This window comes from Oncorhynchus kisutch, linkage group LG21 (genome assembly GCF_002021735.2).
Source record: "Oncorhynchus kisutch isolate 150728-3 linkage group LG21, Okis_V2, whole genome shotgun sequence".
Lineage (NCBI taxonomy): Eukaryota > Metazoa > Chordata > Actinopteri > Salmoniformes > Salmonidae > Oncorhynchus > Oncorhynchus kisutch.
Genome location: NC_034194.2, coordinates 9,790,954 through 9,807,761, shown reverse-complemented (window position 1 = coordinate 9,807,761; position 16,808 = coordinate 9,790,954).

The following is a 16,808-nucleotide window of genomic DNA, read 5'->3' as shown; positions in this document are numbered from 1 at the left end:
GGAATTCAATTTTCATACGGGACATCAATTCATTCTCATGCTCTCTTTACTATAATTAATCAAGAAAATGTATATATTCGGCGCCGATTTTCATGTGAATTTTGTCTATGTACACTTCAATGCAAAAAGGTTCCTCTGTTAGAGAGTTAGCCACTTGCGCTCTTATTTTTGTGTGGTCATTATATTTGTCTCATTGAGGAGATCCTGTGAGTAAATCATAATATTCCTTTCTCTGTGTTAAGTGAAGTGGACATATTTGCAGTCTGTTGATACCATTGAAAGATAGAGTAATAATGTCTTTAGAACATTCAAGGCAAAAGGTTTATTAAATTAAGGTAGATAACATCAACTCCAGCATCGCCCTGTTCTAAGCTCTGCAAAATGGAATAAGTGAATGTAGTATAACATCAACTTCACACTCACCCACACACTTACACATCGGCGCACATATGTAGATTGCATTATGCTGCCACAAAAACCTTGGTAATTTATATGCCAATAAATATATCCCCTTCCTGAAAACTAAAACTTCATTCTTAAGGGTGGCACAAAAGAAAACCTTTCCTTTTAAAAGAAGAAAGGTAACAGCCCCAGCTCTATCTTAAATCAGTCACAGCAATACCAATGAGTGCTCGGACTCTTTCTTGGGAGTTTTTCGCTATCGGGACAGAGCATTGTGTGGCACATAGGGCTACTGTGTGTTAGTTAGCATATTAACATTGAAGTGTGCATCTGTCATATCCCCAGTGAATGTGGGGTTATTTGTGACCGGGGCAGGAATGCTGATGGTGGTCAGATTGCTAACAGGTGGTCGGAGTGCTGAGCAGGAGTGCTGATGGATTTGTTGACGCCATCTGAGAGAGAGAGAGAGGGAGAAAGAAAGTCTTTACTCTGTAATTCATAAAATGGCTCTGGATAAGTATAGTGACACATTATTGTAGACTAATAATGTTACTTCTGAATTTATGCAGCATATGTCTTCTATGTGATATAAAATGAATATGTCATTAGTACCAAAAAAGTAATATGTCACCATACATGTACAGTTGAAGTCAGAAGTTTACATACACCTTAGCCAAATACATTTAATCTCGGCTTTTCACAATTCCTGACATTTTATCCTAGTAAAAATTACCTGTCTTAAGTCAGTTAGGATCACCACTTTATTTTAAGAATGTGAAATGTCAGAATAATAGTAGAGAGAATGATTTATTTCAGATTTTATTTCACATTCCCAGTGGGTCAGAAGTTTACATACACTCAATTAGTATTTGGTAGCATTGCCTTTAAATTGTTAACTTGGGTCAAATGTTATGGGTAGCCTTCCACAAGCTTCCCACAATAATTACATGCTCCCAAGGATGAACCAGACTTGTGGAGGTCTACAATTTCTTTTCTGAAGTCTTGCCTGATTTCTTTTGATTTTCCCACGATGTCAAGCAAAGAGGCACTGAGTTTGAAGGTAAGCCTTGAAATACATCCACAGGTACACCTCCAAATGACTCAAATTATGTCAATTAGCCTATCAGAAGCTTCTAAAGCCATGACATAATTTTCTGGAATTTTCCAAGCTGGAATTGTGATACAGTGAATTATAAGTGAAATAATCTGTCTGTAAATTGTTGGAAAAATGACATGTGTCATGCACAAAGTAGATGTCCTAACCGACTTACCAAAACTATAGTTTGTTAACAAAATGAGTTTTAATGACTCCAACCTTAGTGTAACTTTCGACTTCATCTGTAACTGCCAAAATAAAGGAAACACCAACAAAGTGTCTTAATAGGAAGTTTGGCTACCACGAGTCACCAGAATAGCTTCAATGCGCCTTGGCAAAGATTCTATATACAAGTGTCTGGAACTCTATTGGAGGGATGTCTCAGGCACCGCTCCAGGATCACCCATAAGTGCTCAATTGGACTGAGATCTGGTGAGTGAGACACACACACACGCATGTACACACACACACATACACTCTCCTTAATAAACCCCCTATGCTCCTTTGAGAACCCGCTTTCAAAGTCACTGAGATCTCTTCTTCTAGCCATGGTAGCCAAAATAATGGGCAACTGGGCATTTTGATACATGACCCTAATCTTGATGGGATGTTAGTTGCTTCATTAACCCACGAACCTGTGTGGAAGCACATGCCTTCAATATACTTCGCATCCCTTATTTACTCAAATATTTCCTTTATTTTGGCAGATACAGGGCATTTGGAAAGTATTCAGACCCCTTGACTTTTTACACATTTTGTTACGTTACAGCCTTACTCTAAAAATGATTTTTTTAAATTCCCTTATCAATCTACAGACAATACCACATAATGACAACACTGAAACTGTTGTTTTATTTAAAAAATAAATAATAATAATCACATTTACATAAGTATTCAGACCCTTTACGCAGTACTTTGTTGAAGCACCTTTGGCAGTGATTACAGCCTCAAGTCTTATTGGGTATGATGCTACAAGCTTGGCACACCTATATCTGGGGAGTTTCTCCCATTCTTCTGTGCAGATCCTTTCAAGCTCTGTCAGGTTGGATGGGGAGCGTTGCTGCACAGCTATTTTCAGGTCTCTCCAGAGATGTTCGATTGGGTTCAAGTCCGGGCTCTGGCTGAGCCACTCAAGGACATTCAGAGACTTGTCCCGAAGCCACACCTGCGTTGTCTTGGTTGTGTGCTTAGGGTCATTGTCCTGTTGGATGGTGAACCCTTGCCTCAGTCTGAAGTCCTGAACACTCTGGAGCAGGTTTTCATCAAGGATCTCTCTGTATTTCCTCTGTTCATCTTCCCCTAGTCTCCCAGTCCCTGCTGCTGAAAAACATCCCCACAGCATGATTCTGCCACCACCATGCTTCAACGTAGGGATGGTGGCAGGTTCCCTCCATACTTGACGCTTGGCATGCAGGCCAAAGTGTTCAATCTTGGTTTCATCAGAACAAAGAATGTTGCTTCTCATGGTCTGAGAGTCATTTAGGTGCCTTTTGGCAAACTCCAAGCGGGCTGTCATGTACCTTTTTATCTAGTGGCTTCTTTCTGGACACTCTACCATAAAGGCTTGATTGGTGGAATGCTGCAGAAATGGGTGTCCTTCTGGAAGGTTCTCCCATCTCCACAGAGGAACTCTGGAGCTCTGGAGCTCTGTCACAGTGACCATCAGGTTCTTGGTCACCTCCCTAACCAAGGCCCTTCTCCACCGATTGCTCAGTTTGGCTGGGAGGCCAGCTCTAGGAAGAGTCTTGGTGGTTCCAAACTGCTTCCATTTAAGAATGATGAAGGCCACTGTGTTCTTGGGGACCTTCAATGATGCAGAACTTTTTTGGTACCCTTCCCAGATCTGTGCCTCAACACAATCCTGTCTCTGAGCTCTACCGACAATTCCTTTTACTTCATGGCTTGGTTTTTGCTCTGACATTCACTTTCAACTGTGGGACCTTATATAGACAGGTGTGTGCCTTTCCAAATCATGTCCAATCAGTTGAATTTACCACAGGTGGACTCCAATCAAGTTGTAAAAACATCTCAAGGGTGATCAATGTAAACCGGATGCACCTGAGCTCAATTTCAAGTGTCATAGCAAAGGGTCAAAATACTTGTGCAAATCTTCTTATATATAAAATGTTTAAAATAGTTTTTGCTTTATCATTATGGGGTATTGTGTGTAGATTGATGAATAAATTGTTATATTTAATCATTTTTAGAATAAGGCTGTAACGTAACAAAATGTGAAAAAAGGGAAGGGGTCTGAATTATTTCTGAAAGCGCTGTACCTGTATAACCACAATCAATGTCACTATTTTGACATATTCTAATGAGATCGTGTTGCAGACTTATCCGTTATTGCATTGTTCTGTTTTCCTGACATTCTTATTGAGAGTTTGGTATCACAGGTTTTTTGGTTTTCCCACAGCACTGGCCCATCCTTTATTCCCCCCCCTTAGGATTTCTAAGAATGATAAACAATTGGGAGTGTTGGATTCTTAATGGATCACATTTCCTCCAATTAAGTCATTAGAGGGCCAAACTGCTATGTGAGCAGATGAGGGTCACACCTGACAGGAAGGCCTGAGGAAGTTGACCAAGGGACTGGACCTCTGGCTGAAATCAGTTTCATTGTAACATTAATGTTATATCAATGTGGATTCCTATTAATCATTACTTTGTTGTACATTGTGTGTGCTATATTTTCAAAAAGTATACTTACTAAATTTTATATCAACAGGTCAAAGGTCCAGTGCAGTCAGAAACTAGATTTTCCTGTGTTTTATATATATTGCAACAATATGAGGTTGGAATAATACTGGACACTGAAAATGATGATAATGCCATTTTAGTGTAAGAGTTGTTTGAATTTTAGCCTGTTTTGGCCTGCCTGGTGACATCATCACAGTAAGGTACTTAATTCTTGATTTGATATTGAGATTAAAATGTCTGCATTAATTATGATTTCAGACAAGAACACATTTTGTGTTAAGGTAAGAGAAAATAACATGTGGTATGTTCACAGGAGTTATACACACTTTGTGGTTGGACTGCATCAGGCCCTAAATATATAATTATAAAGGCATGGCATTCCCTGTACCTTCATCTTTGTAACTTCCTCAAATTCATCTGATGTTGAAACAAAGAGACAATGAGGCAACCGGCTGTTCTTCGGCAGATGTGAATTCCTACGCAAATACGTTTTTCTGTAAGAGCAACACGATACTGTTACAGTACATTGTTGAATAGTAGTATATTCCCTTCCTTCAACTGAAAAGTAAAACAGAACACCTGTTTATAGTTTAGTGATATAGTGTAAGTGTGGTTAATAAATACATTTTTATTGCTATAATTTTTGAAACAAATATTCACATAGCCTATCACTCGTTTGACTGTTTTAGGGCACAAGAGAATGAGAATATGAGAAATTGTGGATTTTTGATAGATATCCACTTGACATGAATATCTCTGTTACAGATATTAGACTTGTCTCAAAGCAGAGAAAAAACATAGTCTGTCATATATGTACTTAATAATTATCTTGGCTTCAAATAGAATGCATTTGTCAGAAATGTGGATTTATCCTCTAAAAACTGAGTCTGTCATGACTAAGCCTCAGAGCGAAAATGGACAGAGATGTCTTTATACCTGGCCTAAAGAGAGTCGTTTGATAAACGGAGAATATATTTCAGCAAAACCTATAGCTATGCAAGCCAGGTTTGTGAGAACAGAGGTGTTGCAGATTTGAGGAGTTTTGTAATTGTTGTAGGGTTCAGCCAAGCAGTTACATCAATTCCTCAAACTAGAGACGAGGTCAAGGAAACAATGTTCTGATCTGGTTTGGCGCTGGGTAATTATTTGAACCAGGAGGACCTTTACTTTGGCCCAACTCCTATCCCCGCAAAAAGCAAGAGTCATGTACTCATGTGCTTCAAAAGAGCGGTGGGGGATTCCTAAATTGAAATAATGCTACCGTCACAAATGTGTTACAAGTGGGCCATACTGTGTGACAGCAGTTCCAACTACAGCTTATTGAATCCTAAAGGCCATTTATACACACATGTATGCCAAAATCGTTCATCAACGTTTCCTGCTTGGACACTCCTGCTCTGAGAGCACTCTGACATTAACTTTCCAACACACACGTCTGAGCTTAAAACCTCAGGTTGAACCCGGGGGAAACAGTGTATTATAACTTTTAAAACATATAATGATATCACAATGAAACCTCGATGATTCCTCCCTGTGACCTTAAAGGGAATGTAAGAAGAATTTAAGAGCACTGTTAAAGCGATGCATATTTTTTCATACAAAAATAAAAGGTAAAGATTCTAGTTGGAGATCCAATACATCTCCTGCAAATGGATGAAGAAAAGATCTTGCCTGGCTTACAGTGCAGTGAACTCAAGTATTTTTTTTTACAAGTGACTACTTATACGAGAGTTCAGCTAGCTCTATAAGATGTCCCTCTCGGTCGGCTGAGATGCTCCACGTGTCTGTTAGAGTCCCAGGGAAGGGGAAGAGTACTGGGAGTCTTCAACCGCTTATTGAACTCTGAGGTGGGCGACTTCTCCTCTATAGAATTTATAATTGTGGTGAATACAGATGTTGAATTATGGCCTTTACGGACAGCAGACTGACAGCATGACAGCTTTATAGAGAGGTAGGATGTTGAAATGGAATCCTGGCCACAGTATCATCTGCAAGGAGTTTCTTGCAATTGCTTTGGAATCATTACTTAAAGATTCCCTATGTGAAACCCTCCTCCTGAACTCTTTCAGATAGACACACAAAACCTACTACCAGTGGCCTACACCTTGTGGGTTACTTGTGTTTGAAAGACTCTTTATACTTGAACAGTATGAATTTGGATTATTTATGTTTCCCTTATACCAGTGGCAAAATAATTTTTATTGACCTGTTTTCTCAGGTCAGGAGTCAGTTTCTCGTGTGGTTTTGGGGATGCAGACTTCTTCTGTCTTGTTGTTAGAGCCATAATTGAGACACTGTATTTCATTATAGTGATATATAAGTAATATGTCACCGTAAGTGATATAAGACAACTATGGTTCAAAGTCAATATTCTGACATATTTCCAATGAGATAGGTCTGGTGTCAGGGAAGGCAAACTGGTAATATACTGCATAATCTTACCTGTGGTTAAGACATAGGTAAGTAGAGGTTTGATCTACTTTTTCTGGTCTGCATTTTGGACCACTTTACAGTATAGTGGCCTTGCACCCATGAAAAAATATACCTTTTTTGCACATTTTGCCTTCTGCTGTGTCATACCCTTAAAGCATATTTTCCTGGTTTATTATGGCACACATTTACCACCCATTCTCAGGTGCGGTTAACACTTCAATTCTGTGATGCCCCCCAAAAACTAGTGTGTAGTCGCTGTTGGAAGAAAACATTGTATCTCCAGAATTGAAAGTTCTGATTACTGATGCAATTTCAGCTAAAAGCATATTAAGAATTATTGTTAATACTTCATCTCCTTGGCTATGGAAAACTTGAATTAGTAATAAAAAAAACACAGCTGTATTAATGCATAAGGTTCTCCCACAAAGTTGTATTCATTTTTTCATCTTTAAAAATGGATTCAATGTTTGGAATATGTTGTGTAGATTATTATTTAAATGTGTCAAAATTGTAGATTCTAAGCAAGGCAGCAATATACAGTAACTGTATAGGGGAAATTGGTTAAAAGGGTATTGTAACTCAGACAAGTAAGACCAAGTCAGACCACATGCACAGAGTTGAACAATCTGCCACCTGTTCTGTGTCCTTATTAGTAGCCAGACCCAAAGGTTAAGTTCTCTTTCTCTCTGTACAAACTACAGCTCTGTATAACTGTACCACCTCTGACCGAAAGGGTCTACAGAAGGTGGTGAGTTCCCATCCGTCCAGGACCTAGAGTTGAAGTCAGAAGTTTACATGCACCTTAGCCAAATACATTTTAACTCAGTTTTTCACAATTCCTGACATTTAATCTGAGTAAAAATTCACTGTTTTAGGTCAGTAAAGATCACCACTTTATTTTAAGAATGTGAAATGTCAGAATAATACTAGAGGGAATTATTTATTTCTGCTTTAATTTCTTTCGGCACATTCCCAGTGGGTCAGAGTTTACATACACTCAATTAGTATTTGGTAGCATTGCATTTAAATTGCTTAACTTGGGTCAAATGTTTCGGGTAGTTTCGGGTAGCCACAAGCTTCCCACAATAAGTTGGGTGAATTTTGGCCCATTCCTCCTGACAGAGCTGGTGTAACTGAGTCAGGTTTGTAGGCCTCCTTGCTCACACATGCTTTTTCAGTTCTGCCCACAAATTGTCTATAGGATTGAGGTCAGGGCTTTGTGATGGCCACTCCAATACCTTGACTTTGTTGTCCTTAAGCCATTTTGCCACAACTTTGGAAATATGCTTGGGGTCATTGTCCATTTGGAAGACCTATTTGCGACCAAGCTTTAAGACTGATGTCTTGAGATGTTGCTTCAATATATCCACATAATTGTCCATCCTCATGATGTCATCTATTTTGTGAAGTGCACCAGTCCCTCCTGCAGCAAAGCACCCCCACAACATGATGCTGCCACCACTGTACTTTACGGTTGGGATGGTGTTCTTTGGCTTGCAAGCCTCCCCCTTTTTCCAAACATAACGATTGTCATTATGGCCAAACAGCTCTATTTTTGTTTCATCAGACCATAGGACATTTCTCCAAAAAGTACAATCTTTGTCCCCATGTGCAGTTGCAAACCGTAGTCTGGCTTTTTATGGCGGTTTTGGAGCAGTGGCTTCTTCCTTGCTGAGCGGCCTTTCAGGTTGTGTCAATATTGGACTTGTTTTTACTATGGATATAGATACCTTTGTACCTGTTTCTTCCAGCATCTTCACAAAGTCCTTTGCTGTTGTTCTCGGATTGATTTGCACTTTTCGTACCAAAGTACGTTCATAGGAAACCAAAGTACATTCATAGTACATTCATAGTTCTAGGAGACAGAACGTGTCTCCTTCCTGAGCGGTAGGATGCCTGCGTGGTCCCATGGTGATTATACTTGCATTCTATTGTTTGTACAGATGAACGTGGTACCTTCAGGTGTTTGGAAATTGCTCCCAAGGATGAACCAGACTTGTGGAGGTCTTGGCTAATTTCTTTTGATTTTCCCATGATGAGGCACTGAGTTTGAAGCTAAGCCTTGAAATACATCCACAGGTACAACTCCAATTGACTCAAATTAAGTCAATTAGCGTATCAGAAGCTTCTAAAGACACAATATGATTTTCTCTAATTTTCCAAGCTGTTGAAAGGCACAGTCAACTTAGTGTATGTAAACTTCTGACCCACTGGAATTGTGATGCAGTGAATTATAAGTGAAATAATCTGTCTGTAAACAATTGTTGTAAAAATGACTTGTGTCATGCAGAAAGTAAATGTCCCAACCAACTTGCCAAAACTATAGTTTGCTAACAAGACATTTGTGGAGTGGTTCAAAAACTAGTTTTAATGACTCCAACTTACAGTAAGTGTATGTAAACTTCCGACTTCAACTGTACATGCCAGGCGGTATCTGAGAAAGTCCAGAAAATTGCCAAGACTCCAGCCTCCTGAGACATGGACTGGTCTCCTTGCTGCTGTCCAGCAGGCTGTACCGGTGCATCAAGGCTCAGACAAACAGACTCCTAAACAGCTTCTATCCCCTGACCATAAGACTGTTAAATGCTAACAACTACTGCTCCACCTCACACATATGCTGTTGGTGAAATTATTATTGATTTGATTTATTACTACCACTACGCTTCGGTTCATTGATTATTAGTATTTGCATTACCATTAGTAAATATCTATTTTTCCTGCTACTGGTCACTATTATTTCTGTTTACAAGTATGTATTACCATTAGCATATCGCCATATTTATATATTATTTTCACCCATGTTTACATGTTTATTCGCCCACACTGACATTCTTGCGCACACACACACACACACACACACACACACACACACACACACACACACACACACACACACACACACACACACACACACACACACACACACACACACACACACACACACACCACTTATGCTGCTGCCATACTGTTAACTATTATTATTATTTATCCAGCTACCAGTCACTTTTTCCTAATTCCTGTACATACAGTGCCTTGACGCTACAAGCTTGGCACACCTGTATTTGGGGAGTTTCTCCCATTCTTCTCTGCAGATCCTTTTAGCTCTGTCAGGTTGGATGGGGAGCGTTGCTGCACAGCTATTTCCAGGTCTCTCCAGAGATGTTAGATAGGGTTCAAGTCCAGCCCCGGATTGGGACAGTCAAGGTCATTCAGAAACTTGTCCAGAAGACACTCCTGCGTTGTTTTGGCTGTGTACTTAGGGTTGTTGTCCTGTTCAAAGGTGAACCTTCGCACCAGGCTGCGGTCCTGAGTGCTCTGGAGCAGGTTTTCATCAAAGATCTCTTAAGGTTTATACTAAGATAACAAATTAAATTGTTTCAAGATTGTCATACCAGGTAATATAATTTTTACTATTTGATTTGGACCCAATAAGGTATAAAAACAATTAGATAAAATGATTTTTTGATGAAACATTGAATTTGGCCCAGAGAAATGCATTGAATAATTTATTTATTTAACTAGGCAAGTCAGTTAAGAACAAATTCTTATTTTCAATGACAGCCTAGGAACAGTGGGTTAACTGCCTGTTCAGGGGCAGAACGACAGATGTCAGCTTGGGGGTTTGAACTTGCAACCTTCCGGTTACTGGTTCAACGCTCTAACCACTAGGCTACCCTGCTGCCCCATAAGAGCCTCATACATGGATAAACAGATAATAAATAAAAATAATCTACTGGGAGTTTGTTCTGAAGTGTCTGTCCTATATCTGAGAGATATAAGAAATATCAGGAAACTGTATACAGTGCCAGTCAAAACTTTGGACATTCAAGGGTTTTTCTTTATTTTTACTATTTTCTACATTGTTGAATAATATTGAAGACATCAACACTATGAAATAACACAAATAGAATCATTTAGTAACCAAAAAAGTGTTAAACAAATCAAAATATATTTTAGATTTTAGATTTTTCAAAGTACCCACCCTTTGCCATGGCGACAGTTTTGCACACTCTTGGCATTCTCTCAACCAGCTGGAATGGTTTTCCAACAGACTTGAAGGAGTTTCCACATATGCTGAGCACTTGTTGGCAGCTTTTCCTTCACTCTGAGGTCCAACTCATCCCAACCCATCTTAATTGGGTTGAGACTGGGTGATTGTGGAGGCCAGGTCATCTGATGCAGCACTCCATCACTCTCCTTCTTGGTCAAATAGCCCTTACACAGCATGGAGGTGTGTTGGGTCATTGTCCTGTTGAAAAACAAATGATAGTCCCACTAAGCGCAAACCAGATGGGATGGCGTATCGCTGCGGTAGCCATGCTAGTTAAGTGTCCCTTGAATTGGAAATAAGTCACCGACAGCAAAGCACACCAACAGCATTTTTTTTAAATTTACATTTTTTTATGTAACCTTTATTTAAATAGGCAAGTCGTGTTAAGAACAAATTCTTAATTACAATGACCGCCTACCCCGGCCAAACTCGGATGACGCTGGGCCAATTGTACCTTTCTAATGTCCATTGCTTGTGTTTCTTGGCCCAAGCAACTCTCTTCCTCTTATTGGTGTCCTTTAGTAGTGGTTTCTTTGCAGCAATTCGACCATAAAGGCCTGATTCACACAGTATCCTCTGAACAGTTGATGTTGAGACATGTCTGTTACTTTAACTCTGTGAAGCATTTATTTGGGCTGCAATATGAGGTGTAGTTAAGTCTAAATAACTTATCCTCTGTAGCAGAGGTAACTCTGGGTCTTCCTTTTCTGTGACGGTCCTCATGAGATCCAGTTTCATCATAGCGCTTGATGGTTTTTGCGACTGCACTTGAAGAAACAGTCAAAGTTCTTTAAATGTTCCGCATTGACTGATTGATGGTGTATGTGTATGATTCACAGGGTGAATGGGCAAGACAAAATATTGAAGTGCCTTTGAACAGGGTATGGTAGTAGGTGCCAGGCGAACCGGTTTGTGTCAAGAATGGCAAGGCTGCTGTGTTTTTCACGCTCAACAATTTCCCATGTGTATCAAGAATTGTCCACCACCCAAAGGCCATCCAGCCATAATGACACAAATGTGGGAAGCATTGGAGTCTACTTGGGCCAGTATCCCTTTGGAACGCTTTCAACACCTTGTAGAGTCCATGCTTCGACGAAATTAAGCTGTTCTGAGGACAAAAGGGGTAGGTACAACTCAATATTAGGAAGGTGTTTTTAATGTTTTGTACACTCGGTGTATACTGTTTTGGTATCCGGCTACCTTCAGACTAGTCTTGTGAGGTTTGTGGGTGTCCTATAGCAAAACAACCAACATGTACGTGTTTGTGAGATACTCACCTTTCATATTAATGTGTAGCCCAAACTGTTCGTATGCTACAGACAGATCGGCTGTACCAACTGACAGATCGGCTGTACCGACTTCAAAGGAGTCCTGCTTGTGGGGGAGAACACCTTCGTGTTTGTGAGAGTCTCATCTTCCATAGAGGGGTCATAGACGTTTGTACACTAAACCGTACAGATGTTTTTGTGAGAAGACAGATTTTCAGGATGCCTCATGGTCTGACAAACTTTGCTCTAGCTATGAACTGACGGATTTTGATGGGCGCAGACATCGACACTAGGGTGATTTATAATATTTAGATATTGATTACTAAACTGTTGGGTAGGGCTTGCAAGTTAAGCATTTCACTGTACTTTTGCATGTGAAAAAATGTAAAGGATCAATCACTGACTTAATACAAACTTTTATAGCAAACAGGAAACTGACCTGTAAACATTATCTCAGAATGTTACCGGGTCATAAAAAAAAGACATGTAGACATTTTTATTTTCATTTTGTCTTTCCAAGATCTACATTCTGGTTTTGTAATTTCTCTAACGCTTGCAAATTAGAGGGGCGTAATAGCATTTGTCTATGCAATGCCCTCCCTTTCTCTCTCTCTTCTCTCTGTCTCTTACCTTCGCACTCTCTATCTCTCGCTCTCCATGACATGCCGTGCATTCCACCATGTTTGCTATTGCAGAGACCTCCCCGTGTAGCCCGAGCCTGACTTTCCCAAAGACGATATTAATATCACAGGCCATTGTGATAGAGTTATTTTCATGGAAGCCCCGGAGGAAGTCACGTGGCTATGATTAGTCCCCGGAGAGACCAGAGTCTCCATTAAGCTCGTTGTTTTAACTCACATAACCATCAATGAAGTGGAAAAGCTGAGGAAGTAGCAATCACTGTGGCCGGTTGGGGTGTTTTTTGAGCACCTATTTTGGTAATGGGCCCAGAACCTTTTTTTCACTCTTTTTTGGGGGGGAGCAATTATTCTTAAGCAGAGGTTAGCTTTCAAAATGAACGCACACGTGTGTGCATTTTATGTTGACCTACTACCATTAAGATTGATAGCAATGGGATTTGGTGGTTAACACACTGTTTAAGTCCAGGGAAAGAAAAAAAGTCCCCCCCCAAAAAACAACATAAGGAAAAGCACAAGGACTCACACACACTCACCAACGACACACAAGGGTGAGTCCCAATGCATCGACCATCAGGAAGACAACTTGAGTTAAGCTGGAAAAAAGCACCCCTGAAATACATTTACTCTGTCAGGTTGCTACTTAAACACACATGACTGAAAAAACAGACATTGCCACATGCATGCTTCCTCTCATAATTCTGTAAGTTCACCTCTCTTCTTGACCTTAAAGCTTCCATTATCCAGTGGGCCACTTACAAGAAAATGTGCAGAACAGAACTGGGCCAGACAGCTAGTGGCTGGACTGTTTTCAGATGGACTATTGGTGCTCTCCACCATATCCAAAAAGGCAGACTTTACTTCATCCCCGCCCTGACAGAAACTTGGACCCGCTCCTGTTCAGCATTAGCAAACTCAGATTACTCCTGATATAAAGCTCATAATGGTCATCCTCGAGTTTGTGTTGTCAGAAGATATTCAGAATATGTTGATTGCGAGGAAAAGGGTGGGCCGGGAATCTGGGATAACGATTGTCTTTGTAACCAAGGGAATAAAAGATTCCAAGAAAATCCAGAGAAGGATTAGCTTTTTCCTTTGCAAAACTGAGAAATTAATAAGAAAAAAGGGTTATAACTTGGAGAAAAAGTGATCCCCATCTCCAGTCAATGGAAATAACCTACCATGAAATGAATGGGTCACATTTGCAAGAGTAGGAGAAAATAAAAAAACTTCAGAGATCGTTGTCTGTTCTTCCACTTAAGGGGCTGATAGAATGAATAGAAAACTCGGGCAGATATATACTAAATATTTTCTTTGGATTACTGACAAGATATATCCATGCTTTTTAACCCCAACTCAGGAAAATGACATAGGTCGAAGGAGGGTCGTGAAACATCTCTGTCGTCCATTAACACTCGAGGAAACATGAATGGCTGAAAAAACAGGAACTAGTTGTCAAACAAGAGCCTGCTTTCCACCGTATAATGGACATGGTGTAGAGAGTCAATGAACGTCACCCACCTGGGATACACATGAGGGAAACCTCTATCTCTTCCCTGTAGTCCATAAGTCCTCTGGGAAAGTCGTCCAGTGCTTTACACAGAGGTATACCCAGTGTTGTACCACTGTAACATTTCCCCTATTCAATCACCAACTTGGAGGATAGTATGAGCCCTTGAGGACAAAAAGGTTGTCAGTGGACAGGTTGGTCTGATAAAATAAATTGTAATTAAATGTATGGCTGTTTTTTGGGAAGATGCGCATGCACGCCAAGTTGGTTACCTCTTTTTGCAAATGGAAGACATTTCAATAGTTGGTTTCAAACCTTCCATTGGCTCACATCTGCTCGTCGTCCAAAATGATGTAAGCAAGTTCCCATCACTTTCCCTTATTAATGTCAGCTCCATGTTGAGTGCTGCACTACACAAACACCTACACACATGTTCATAATGTACACGCAGCAAGACTCATGTGGGCCCCATTTGACCTACGTGTGTTAAACTGACACACATATAATACACTGTCTATTCCTGCTTGTTCCCCCTGCTGTTCAGCCCCCGATAGGGACCAGTGGAAAATGGAAGATCCACATGGAGCCTGTGACACCACTGGCCCTTGCCCTTTTCCCCAATCACCAGGACAAGAGGAGGCTGGGCTGGGGCCGGCTCGCTTCACATTAACTGGAACAGGTGCAGTGAACGGGGCTTGTTTTTCTTCGTTTGCTCCTCAGGAAATCATAAAGCAAATATATTGCTGGAAGACGGTTTTCGGGGTGCCCTGTGAGCAAACTGAGAGGGGAAATGGATCAGCGAGTGGCTTCAGGGACAGTAAATCAACAGGCTAAAAGGAGAGCTGAATGTACTGTGGAGGCCCCGGGAGCCCAGCCCAAGGCCAGGGCCTCTGTCAGTCAGGGCCTGGTGTTAATGTCAAAGCCAGCTGGGGTTGGCAGCGCGCGCCTATAAGGAAATGATTGAGCTGTCTGTGTCAATTGCCAGTGCTCCACTAGAGGCCATCATGTCACAAGGAAGGAGCATGCGTCATTTGGGGGAAAAGCATTTATGTCCTAGGTTTTTCAATGAAAGTTTCTTCTTTATGTTGTCTAGATATTGAGCATGATATAAGTATGGAGAAATGTACCAAATTTTGCTGACCGTTTTATTTCAAGACATCACAAAATGTTATCGGATTTCTATGTCATTGATATGAAAAAATGACTTTTAGAGTTGTTTTTAACATTGAAAACCCCTATGGATGGCAACATATACAGTGTTCCTTTATACTTAGCATTCTCTAGGAAGAGAATGCTACAAGGCGCAGATGTAATTCCACTGGCTCTTCAGAGTAATGGGACATCACTAATCGATTGGTCGCGCCTGTTTGAGCTCGAGTGAGTTATCCCTGTGGCTCTGCCCAATGCCTCAGCGCACACAAATTTCTCGCTGGCCTCTCTACTACCGCACTTGATTCAATCATCGTCAATCAGTACCATATGCTGTTCCCTGCATGCTTGCCCACCCATTGTCCCCACCAGCACCACCATGCTCAGTGCCACACACATTCTCCCTCCCTGCCTTGGGTGCCTTTTTTTATTCTCCTAGTATACAAATTAGGACAGCTGAGGTTTACTGCTACTTCAAAAGGGGACAGCTCGGCCAGTAGAAGTGGGACCCAGGCAAGCTGGTTGGTTGCACCTCGCAAGTTCTGTGAGTGGATCATTATTAAAGGCTGTAGTAGACACAAGCTGGTCTGACCTAATGTTCCTGATTGACCATTTCGACAGGGAAACAGCTGTACTACAAATTAGCCCTTTCTCTGTGACGCTGACAAATGTGCTGCTTGGGTTGCTTAAAAGCTCTGTAGAGTTTCCAGTAAATACACTCTCCCTCGCCTCTTCATCCCGCCACCCCAGTGGCACTTGCACCTCCCTCCCCTCTCCCTTATACTGATGGTCTACACTTGTTATTCCAGATAATGATCTTTAACATATTTTAAATATTGATATTGATATATTTCCAAACTTTGGACTGTTAGCGTAATCTGATCTAAAATAAAATCTATTTTTAGCGCGACAATACGAGTCACTCTTTAGTGGTGGTGTACTGTGTTAAATGGAAAAGTACAACGTGATAGTGAGCATAATAATAAAATAAAGCATGAATGTTGCCTATCAGAATGTCATCTCAGTCATTTGAAAAGTCAGTTACAAGCCACATAGTGTGGTAAGAGTGAAAGTTATGACTGTTACTTACTGTTAGACACTGAACACCTCACTTAACTATAGGGTGTTGCAATTCAAACGGAGATATGAATTTCCAGAGAACTGAAACTTTTTTGGGTGCAACCTCAGGGGTATGCAGCTGGAGAGAAATATATGTTCTGAGGTTCAAGTAACGGGACAATAAAAGCTACTTCCCCAATTCCATCTACGCTTCAAGTGAAAAAAAAACAACTAAAATACCATAAGATATATCACTCTCTAAAATAATTGCAGTGTCATTATATATCCAAAGTTAGGGGTCTTTGTTCTAGCTTTGTTATGTTCCATTTGGTGTTGTTTTGGCTTGTTTTGAAGGAGATTTGGTCAAGATTTGTCAATTTGATCAATGTAAAAGCATACAAAACCACAGTGACTGTTCCAACTCATACTTTCTCCTGAAAACTATATTAATACCACAGCAGCATCTTTACTTCCTTATTCTGATAATCATACATTGTCACTG